The sequence below is a fragment of the Miscanthus floridulus genome, unplaced genomic scaffold (genome assembly GCF_019320115.1).
Source record: "Miscanthus floridulus cultivar M001 unplaced genomic scaffold, ASM1932011v1 fs_183, whole genome shotgun sequence".
Taxonomy (NCBI): Eukaryota; Viridiplantae; Streptophyta; class Magnoliopsida; order Poales; family Poaceae; genus Miscanthus; species Miscanthus floridulus.
In genome coordinates, this window is record NW_027096345.1 from 46159 (window position 1) to 56491 (window position 10333).

Below are 10333 nucleotides of genomic sequence, written 5' to 3' on the forward strand. Positions count from 1 at the left end.
TTTTCCATTTTTCACACCGTCTCTGTTTTTTCTCCTTTTTCACGCAAACAGGATTTGTAACTGATTTTTTTTTTCTCTATTTTTTATTTTCCCTGTTTTTTCTTGCTTTTTTTTAACACAAATAGTTTGCCTACTGTTTTCTTTATTTTTCAAGCGAACAGGATTTGCAAATATCAAAAGGCAAGATTGACCGTTCTGTTTAACTTAGTTTAAGTTTTTTTTAAGTCTTCTTGTTTTGTGATTAAGATTATTTTTCTCTTCTTTTTGCCAAGGATTGGTGAAACTATATACTTTTTTAGTCGCTGCAACTGATCCATGATAATGAAAACAGACTTTCCTTTTGATCGACACAAATCTGCTATTTGAATCAGTGAAACTTATAATTAGGACAAATTTTCAGCAGATCAAGTACTCAACAAATTACTGTCAACTATAAAAATTCATTATCCAAACCACAACATGACGACGGTGTTGGTCATGAGTAGCACCATCGTAAGATGCTGATCACAACCTTCTAAAGTGACTTCGCTGATCACAACTTTTTAAAATGAGACTCCTTTAAGGCAGAATTAAAGAAATTTGTCGGTAACTTGTGCGCCTGATTCTCTTGATGGAAGAGTGGGTAATGCAGCAGCTCAGCCTTCATATCTATTAAGAGATATTGCAACAAATATTACTGATATAAATCGTGAATCTTCCATAATGAATTGATAGTAGCATACACTTGCACATCGAATTAATAGTAGACTTGTAAAATAGAACATCAAAGGCAAACTGCTCAACAGTGCAAGCCCCAAAAAATTCAGTATTAACAGAAACTAGAGGAGAGATAATTAAGGTTGGAATGTCACTGCACTAAAAAACAATGACATATCAGGCCAGCGACTACATACACCGGACACCAAAAATACATTTGCTCCTATTAGTTTTCAGAGTCCTCTAACAGACGAACAACTGGGGACAATTATTGTTGGAAAAATGGTATTTGAAGTAATGTTTTGTTGAAGGACTAATTTGGTTGTCAACTAAATTTGTGAGAAAAGAAAGCTAAGATCAAACAAAGCATGCATGAACACAGACACAGAGTAGAATTCGGTAAGGGTCCAGTGTCAAGTTGTTTCTTATGCACAAAAAATGATGATTGTGACTGCAAATGGACCTGGATATATACATCAATAGTACCTTATCTCAAAGGCCACGTGAGGTTATTGTCAGAACTCCTAAAACACTTGGGCGCAGATGACGGTTCTCTAGCTCAGAACCTGTGCGGTGGCTGCTAACTTCATCTTTTGAACAACTATACATCAACAATGTTTTAGCTAAGCTGTATTGAAGAATAATTAGTTCTTAGTTGTTCCTATACACAACATGGTTATTTGAGACAGGTGTAGAGATATTATCAGTTAGAAAACCAAATAATTTGATCAGATTGTATAGTGTATACATCTATTGTATATATGGGAGCACATATAAATTCAGTTCTAAATTAGCCATGTTTAGGAACTGACAAAAAGCTGGAGTATATCCAGGTATCTTAGTAGCCAATGCATTAAACGCCCATGTTTAATTGATATATTATAATAACTATGCACTAAATATCTATCTAAAACAGGGAAACAATACTAATACTACACTTCAAGCTGCATGTTCAGGATATTCTAAGACTAAATTTCAAGCTGCATGTTCAGGATTTTTCCTCAACAATTCAAGCTGCATGTTCAGGATATTCTAAGACTAAACTTCAATAAATGGATTCTCGATTTTCTGCAGAGATGCAATATCATGTCATTCAACTATATGGAGGGATAATATATAATCCAATGGTAATCAAGTTTAGCCTACCTAATTCAATTGAATGACAAAAATTATCTTAATTCACAGATTTTTTTCTTAAACAAATCCAGCAATTTTGAGGGGATTGAATTTACCTGGTGCTAGGTTGGCACCATGGGAGCAGGAGGGATCAGAGTTGACTGGCCACTCGTCCGGCATCGAGCAGCGGAGGGCAGCTGCGATTTTCAGTAGAACATCAGATGAGAAAACAAATCCACAAAACATAAGTAAAGAAATTTAGAACACAAACCTTTAGAAATGCAAAATAGTTCTGATACTCGGGGATTGTCCCAAGATAATAAGAATAAGGGCTCCGCCAGCCTCCACAGGACACTTGAGCCATCTATATAGAAGATATAAAAGTTTGAAACTACTGATTAGCTGGACCGTTGATTCTGAAAGGCCAATTCATATGGTACATGTGTTCTGTTACCTTTGTTTTCATTCTCAAGGTCCCAAATGATAAATCTGCGGAAGTGAAACCTATTGCATAGGTAGTTAGGTACTACTCAATTGGCTCTCAGATGCAGGATTAGTGTAGATGGATTGAATGGTGCCATTTCTTTTACTTGCCTCATTCCAAAAAAAAAATCAATATTTTGCAATTTCTTCCATACTTGAAAAAAGCAAATGCAACCATCTCCCCCAGTCTATAAATTTTAAGGATGAGGAGCATATGTCAGACTGAACCCATGAATTTGATAATACGAATAACAATATCGTTCTGGACATACAGTGTGAATTTCAATATGATCAGAAATCGAGTCTTTATATGAACACTTATGACACTAGAAATGCCATGAGCCCTTTAAAACAATCACATGGAAGCATCTTCTCTTGCATCAGACCAATATTTTAGAGAAAGGAAAGGCTGTAATGTTACCCTTTTTATTACCTACTATAAGGATCCTCACAAGAAAAAAAAGAGAAATTATGTCTCACATATTCATATCTTATTGTTAGTTTTATGAGAAGTTGAACTAACAGTTAAATGGTATGATGTGTTTCTCCCCAACGGGGCTGTACCATCCTCTTCTAGCTTACAAGCTACGATTTATAATTAAGGCTTCCTTATTATCCTCATTCTTCTGTTGGCTAATCCTAGATATACAATCATTATCACTATAGAACTAATTACTAATGCATAATGTTCACACAAGGTTCTATCAATAAGAATTTATGATTTTGTCTTTAACTGAAATGATACTTAGACCTAGACTCAACATGCCATCCCAAGTCCTGTATCCAATTGATAGAAATCAATCAGGCAATGATAGTCAAGAGCATTTCAATGGACCACATAAATCATACAGCACACGTGATGGATTAAGAAAGTATGTAGCACAGCTAACTGAATATGTCAGTGTGAAAAGATGTGACAAACAGAACCTAAATCCCATCCGAAGGGGAAATATAAACCACATACAACTCAACCTCCATCTACACTATTAATGGAGTAAAAGCATGAGAAATCAAAAGAGAGAGTGGAGAGGGAACCTTAGGTGCTAGAAGAGAAATTAGATTACCACTATTACCACTAGTATTCCTACTGCTACAGACTCCATACCTACTACTAGTAGTTCAAGCATATTTAGTTGTAGCACTAGATGAAGCCACACAACTCATGTGAAAATGCTGAAATGAACCATACAGGATGCATACTGAAAATCACTGAATGTGTGCATGACCTGAACAGGTTATTTATTTTAACTATGCACTAAATTTGTATATAATCAGGGCTTAAGTGCCATCTACCTGAACACCCTCTTGGAACTTGAATTGTTCTTTTTTGTAAAAAGCATTAGCACAAATAAGAAAGAAGCATAAATACAAGCCCATCTCCAACAATATCTGTAATTTTGTCATCATATTTAAATTAGTTTATCCTGTTTTCTTCAGGTACACACCTATCTTTGATCTAGATTCTAAAGGATATTTTGACCTATTGATCAAGATATCTTCAAAATTCTTTCTATAATCTTGAAAACCATGTATTTTTCCTACAAATCATCATAATTCCAATTTAAGATAGTATGAAAGTGGAATCAGGAATAGTTTGACGGTTTTCTGCCATTTGATTAATGATTTATGACAGTACACAATTTAGAACTTTTTTATTTTACAAATTGTGCTCGAAACACATAGTTGAATCCATAATAGCAGTACAGGCATTTAGAACATAGATGGAGGAACACATAGATGCATCTAGAATAGTCCACACAAACAAAAGCAAAAGACAACTGCTGGAGACTAAAGAAGACCCAGAACTCCTTGGCCATAAACTAATCAGAAATCACACGCAGGTAAAATGCATACATTTGACTACATTTCAACCAACCAAGAATATATTGCATATAAATTATAATCAACTAGTAGCATAGTTGCATGCTTTCAAGGGAACAATCACAGACAATGAATCATCAAGATAAGCAAACCTAATCCAGAGACCGGCGCATAGCACATCCAGCTAGCCATATCTTAATTAACAGACAATTCCAGTACAGGCTAGTGGCAAATAAACAAGAATTGAGGGATGGCCGCTTGATTACTTACACGAGTACATACGGGCAACCTCATCTAGAAAGTACCTGGTGAATATATTGTGTTATGGTAGTATCCATGCATGTTTAGCATAGTCCCTTCTGATAAGAAACAGAAATTATGTGACATGTTGCTTAACTAAGTCTAATAGTCCCCCCCCCCCCCAATGGATGAGGATGACCAAACATCAACAGTTGAACACACATCACACATGATTGAAGCTCTTAATTTATGACAATATGATAAATATGCTACTTCGCTAAACTGGAAATCAGAAAGATGGACAGTAAATAGAATTTTAAAAATCTGGAGTACCTTTTGATGGTGAGCTCAAGTGATAAAATTCAAAGAAGCCAGTCCATATAGATCTTGGTGAGATGGTTAAGGTCCTCCTAAACAAACAGACAAGCGGACATTCAGAAAGTCACCTATAAAATAATAATCTTACACCTATAAAAATTTAGTGATTAACAAGTTCAGTATTATTTGACAGAAGTTGAGAGTTCAGTTTTTTTAGTTTTTGTGGCAGATACAAAAATGGGATCCTGATAAAATATATAGATTTCACGGGCAGTGGTAGTATAATGCTAATGCGACTTCATATCTGGTGGGGGGAAATCGAGGTAACCAAGAATTGCATCTGTTTTTGATAATCGAAAAATCTAATGCAAAAAATAAATTGTACAACTACCTGTAACGAACAAGTAATAAGTTAAAAAAAACATATGTGCAATATCTGTGTATCAAGTGTTAGTCGCTGAATTCTCACTCTTGGTAGTAGGAGAATTCTTACTCTCATCGAGAGAGGATGACACTAGGAGTTGGGGCAATTTTCTTGTCTATTTCTCACACAAGCTCACACAAATGCCATACCAACCTGAGGGGTTGGGGTTACATATTTATAGGCTGCTAGCCAGCCAAGCATATGCCAAGATGCTAGTCTAAGATGCTAAAGATGCTGTCCTCTAGTCTAAGATGCTGTCCTCTAAGATGCTGTCCTCTAGTCTAAGATGCTGTCCTAAAAACAGAAAAACAGCCACAAGACCATGTGAGCATCATAGCCCCACAAAGACCAGCCACACATGAGACTTATCCATCATTCTCCCCCTAAGTCTTGTGCGTCGTCTTGTGGGAGAGTTGAACCATCCCGGTCCTGGAGCAGAGCTCAAGGAACTTGATCCTCCCAAGGGGCTTGGTGAGCAGGTCCGCAAGCTGGTCCTTGGTGTTGATGTAGCTCGCCTTGATGCTCCCTTCCTCCAAACAGCCTCGGATGAAGTGGTACCTCACCCGGATGTGCTTGCTGCGTTCGTGGAACACGGGGTTCTTTGCCAGGGCCAGAGCGGACTTGCTGTCCACCCTGAGCTCCACCGCTCTAGTGTCTCTGCCGAGGAGATCACCAAGCAGTCGAGCGAGCCAGAGCGCCTGAGTCGAAGCGGTGGAGGCCGCTATGTACTCGGCCTCGCAGCTGGACAGGGCCACCACCTGCTGCTTGACCGACTGCCAGCTAACGAGGCACTTGCCGAGGAAGAAGAGGATCCCGCTCGTGCTCTTGCTGGTGTCGATGTCGCCGGCGTGGTCGCTGTCGCTGTACCCGACGAAGTGTGCCGCCCCAGGGCACCTCGGGTAGTAGAGGCCGTGGTCGAGAGTCCCCGCAACGTAGCGGATGATCCTCTTCACAGCCTGCTGGTGCTCCGTCGTCGGTCGCTGCATGAACCGACTAACGTAGCCGACGGAGAATGCCAAGTCCGGCCGTGTGTGGGCGAGGTAGCGAAGGCTCCCCACAAGACGCCGGTACTGCGTAGCGTCCACCTCCTCCGTCGTGCTGTCGCGGCTCAGCTTCAGCCTCTCCTCCATCGGAGTGAGAGCTGGGTTGCAGTCGGTGAGCCCAGCTAGCTCAACGACGCGCTTGGCGTAGGCGGTCTGTCGAAGCGTGATCCCAGAGTCATCCTGGTGTACCTCGATTCCCAGGTAGAAGGAGAGAGGCCCCAGGTCACTCATCTGGAAGGTGGCCTTCATCTCTTCCTTGAATGCCGCCACCTCCGCATCCTTGGTGCCGGTGATCACCAAGTCGTCGACGTAGACACCCACCAGCAGGGCATTACCTCCATTGCCCCGTCGGTAGATGGCCGCCTCGTGCGGGCTTTGCTCGAAGCCCATCCCCTTTAGCGTGGAATCCAGCTTGGCATTCCACGCCCTCGGTGCCTGCCGCAAGCCATAGAGGGCCTTGCGCAGGCGGAGCACCTTGCCCTCCTTGCCGGGGATCGCAAATCCCGGCGGCTGGTGCACGTAGACCTCCTCCTTCAAGTCGCCGTTAAGGAACGCCGACTTGACGTCCATGTGATGAACACGCCAGCCCTCCTGGGCAGCTAGCGCAAGGAGGAGTCGCACGGACTCCATCCGTGCCACGGGAGCAAAGGCGTCGTCGAAGTCGACCCCCTCCTGCTGCACGAAACCTCGTGCCACCAAGCGAGCCTTGTGCTTGACGATGGCCGGCTTCATCCCTCTTCAGCTTGTACACCCACTTAAGGGTGATCGCGCGATGACCACGAGGAAGGTCAGCAAGCTCCCAGGTGCGGTTCTTCTCAACCGCATCCATCTCCAACTGCATCGCGGCGCGCCATGCCGCGTGTCTCTCGGCCTCTGCGAACGACCGAGGCTCGCCGTCGTCACACGCAAGGTGCAACTGCGCCTCCAGGTCCTCCAGGTCGAGGCACCAGTCCCGGCACCAACTGGTCGCCGAGAAGGTTCTCCATCGTACGGTACCGCAACGGCTCGCCGTCGTGGTACGCGTCGATGCGCTCCTCGTCGTGAGAGAGCGGAGTAGCGAGCTCAACCGGGCTGTGCTCGACACGAGCTGGTGTTGGAGTAGACGTGCCCGGAGGTGCCTGTCGGTGCTGGAGTGCGTGGCGTTGCCGGCTGTGGTGAGCCGGCGAAGAACTCATCGCAGCCGAGGTCCTGGCTGGAGAGCGTGGAGCTGTCGGAGTAGCAGGCGCCGGGGTCGGTGGAGGCTCGGGACTGGGGTAGACGCGCTCGCCGAAGAAGAGCTGCCTACTCCCCCAGCTCCCTCGAAGTGGACGTACTCGACAGTGAAGTCGTCGTACGTCGGAGCCGAGCCATCGTCCACCGCCTTGTCCCACGCCCATCCTCGCCCTTCGTCGAACACAACGTCGCGCGCCGTGCGCACACGCTGTGTCTTCGGGTCGAGGATGCGGTAGGCCTTCGAGCCCTCCGCGTAGCCGATGAACACTCCCGGAGTGCTCCTGTCGTCGAGCTTGCTGATGTGGCCAAGCTCCTTGGCGAACGCGAGGCAGCCGAAGACCCGCAAGTGGGAGACCGCCGGCTTGCGCCCATGCCAAGCCTCGTACGGCGTCCTGCCGTCGAGCGCCTTGGTAGGCGAGCGGTTGAGGATGTAGACGGCCGTCACCACCGCCTCTCCCCAGAAGACAGCCGGCATCCCCCTCTGCTTGAGGAGGGCCCGAGCCATCCCCACAACCGTCTGGTTGCGCCGCTCGACGACGCCGTTCTGCTGCGGGCTGTACGGCGCGGAGTAGTGGCGCTGAATGCCCTCGTCAGCGCAGTACGACGCGAATTCAGCCGCCGTGAATTCGCCGCCGTTGTCGGTGCGCAGCACGCACAGCTTGCGGCCGCACTCCGCCTCCGCAGCCTGTCTGATGGCGTCCGCAGCCTCTCCCTTGCTGCCGAGGACCATCACCCACATGTAGCGGGAGAGGTCGTCGACGAGCAGCAGGAAGTAGCGTCGTCCTCCCGGTGTGGCCGGTGTCACCGGGCCACACAAGTCCCCGTGCACGAGCTCGAGCCTCTCCTTGGCTCGAAAGCTCGCCCGCTGGGGAAAGGGGAGTCGCCTCTGCTTCGTCAACACGCAGACGTCGCAGAGCTGCTCCACATGGTCGAGGCACGGCAGGCCTCGCACCATCTCCGTGGCACTGAGCCGCTTCAGGGCCTCAAAGTGAAGGTGCCCGAAACGCTCGTGCCACTGCCACGCCTCGTCGTCCACGAGCAGCGAGACAGAGGGGTTGTGCCACCTGCACGTTAAGGACGTAGAGTCGATTTGCGCTTCTGGATACCTTGGCAAGAAGGCGACGACGACGATCCCAAATCCTCATGACTCCGTCCTCAACCACCACGCGCGAACCGTTCTCATCCAGCTGTCCCAAGCTGATGATGGAGTTCCTCAACGCGGGGATGTAGTAGACTCCGGTGAGCAGCCTGTGCTCACCAGACACGGCGGTGAAGATGATGGAGCCGACGCCCTTGATCTCCACGCCGGAGGCATCCCCAAACTTGACGGAGCCTCGGACGCTAGAGTCAAGCTCGGTGAAGAACTCCCGTCGACCGGTCATGTGATGGGTGGCGCCGGTGTCGAGGCACCACCCGTCAGTCTTGTCGTTGCCGGAGCTGTCGCCGAGGAGGGCGTGTGCTTTTGGCTCGTCAAGGTGGAGGAGAGCCGCTGCGGCCGGTGCCGCTGGAGGTAGCTCGATGCTGGCATGTGCCATGAACAGAGCCGGCTCCTCCTCCGCCTGTGCGACGTGGGCCTGGCCGCGTCGTGGCTGTCGACAGTCCTTGGCCCAATGGCCAAGCTGGCCGCAGTTGCGGCAGGCGTCGTCTCGTGCCGGCTTGTGCCTGCCGGCGGCGCCGCCCTGGGCGCCTCCGCGGGCATCACCCTCGGCACGTCCTCGCGCCCCGGCCTGGGCGTCTCTGCGCGCCTTGCGTGGCTTGCCACGCTTGCGGCCGCCTGTCGCGGAAGAAGGCTCCCCCTTCCTCCGGTCACCTTGGCTGGCAAGCCACTGCTCCCGAGTGAGAAGGAGCTTCCCGCCAGTGGTGATGGGCCCCGAGAGGGACTGTGGCTCATCGCTGTCGACGACCTTGAGGCGACCTATCGCCTCCTCGATCGACATCGTGGAGAGATCCAGCAGACTCGATCGAGCGAGCCATCTGCTTGTACTTCTCGGGGACGCAGCGGAAGAGCTTTTCGACAGCTCTCTCCTCGCCGTAGGTCGTCGCCGAACTGCACCATCTTCTGCAACAGAGTGTTGAGACGGAGAGCAAAGTCATCAACGTCCTCACCTGGCTTGAAGGCCAGGTTCTCCCACTCCTTGCGAAGTGCCTGCAGTGTGGACTTGCGGGCGCGGTCGCTGCCGATGCGTGCCGCAGCGATGGCGTCCCAAGCCTCCTTGGCAGTCCGCTTGCTGGTAAGCGAGAACTGCATCTCGGGCGGGACTGCAGCGATGAGAGCATCCAGCGCCCGTCGATCTAGGTCGTAGTCGACGTCGCCGTACCGGACTGCCTCCCACATGTGCCGCACCTGGAGCTTTACCCTCATCACCGCAGCCCACTCGACGTAGTTGGTCTTGGTGAGGGTAGGCCACCCACCGCCGGGACCGACGTCCCTGACAACAGCCTGGAGCCCGTGGTAACCACGGTACCGATCCGGGGAGAGAGAGCCACGCTGCCTGTGAAGGCCGCGCTCTCCATCGACCCGTCGGTACCGATCCGGGGAGAGAGCCACGCTGCCTGTGAAGGCCGCGCTCTCCATCGACCCGTCCGCCACCGTTGCCGTGCGCGCCTCCTCCAGGAGCGCCGCCGCCGTGCGCGCCTCCTCCAGGAGCGCCACCGGCGCGTCCGCGCCTGTCTGGGCTGGCCGCCCCGCGTGCTCGCGCGCCCCCAGGAGCGCCACCGCTGCGCCTCCTCCAGGAGCGCCGCCAGCGCGTCCGCGCCTGTCTGGGCTGCCGCCACGCTCGTGGACGTGCGCGGCTGTCCACTGCGCCGCCCGCGCTCGCGCTCCTCCTCTCTAGCAGCTCGAGGTCCGCGTCGGCGGTGTCGTCAGCGGAAATGGAGCTGCCGATGCTGCCGCGCAGAGCCTCGACCTCCGCCGCCGCCCCACGCGCTGCCGCCGCCGCCGCTTCCGCCTCCGCTCTGGCTGCTGCCAGCTCCGCCGCTG

At 49.6% G+C, this 10333-nt stretch overlaps 1 long non-coding RNA gene across 5 annotated transcripts; it reads right to left on the reverse strand.

The window, feature by feature from the left end:
- Positions 1-338: 338 nt before the first annotated feature.
- LOC136530715 (uncharacterized) lies at positions 339-4771 on the reverse strand. Of its 5 annotated transcripts, none has more exons than XR_010777850.1 (4): positions 4690-4771; positions 2084-4421; positions 1929-2009; positions 339-648 (listed from the first exon to the last, which is right to left on the reverse strand). It is a non-coding gene; the product is annotated as an uncharacterized lncRNA (long non-coding RNA). The 5 variants fall into 5 exon arrangements; XR_010777849.1 differs by having other exon boundaries at positions 2084-4475; XR_010777848.1 differs by adding an exon at positions 1183-1297 and having other exon boundaries at positions 2084-4765.
- Between the last annotated feature and the right edge of the window lie 5562 nt (positions 4772-10333).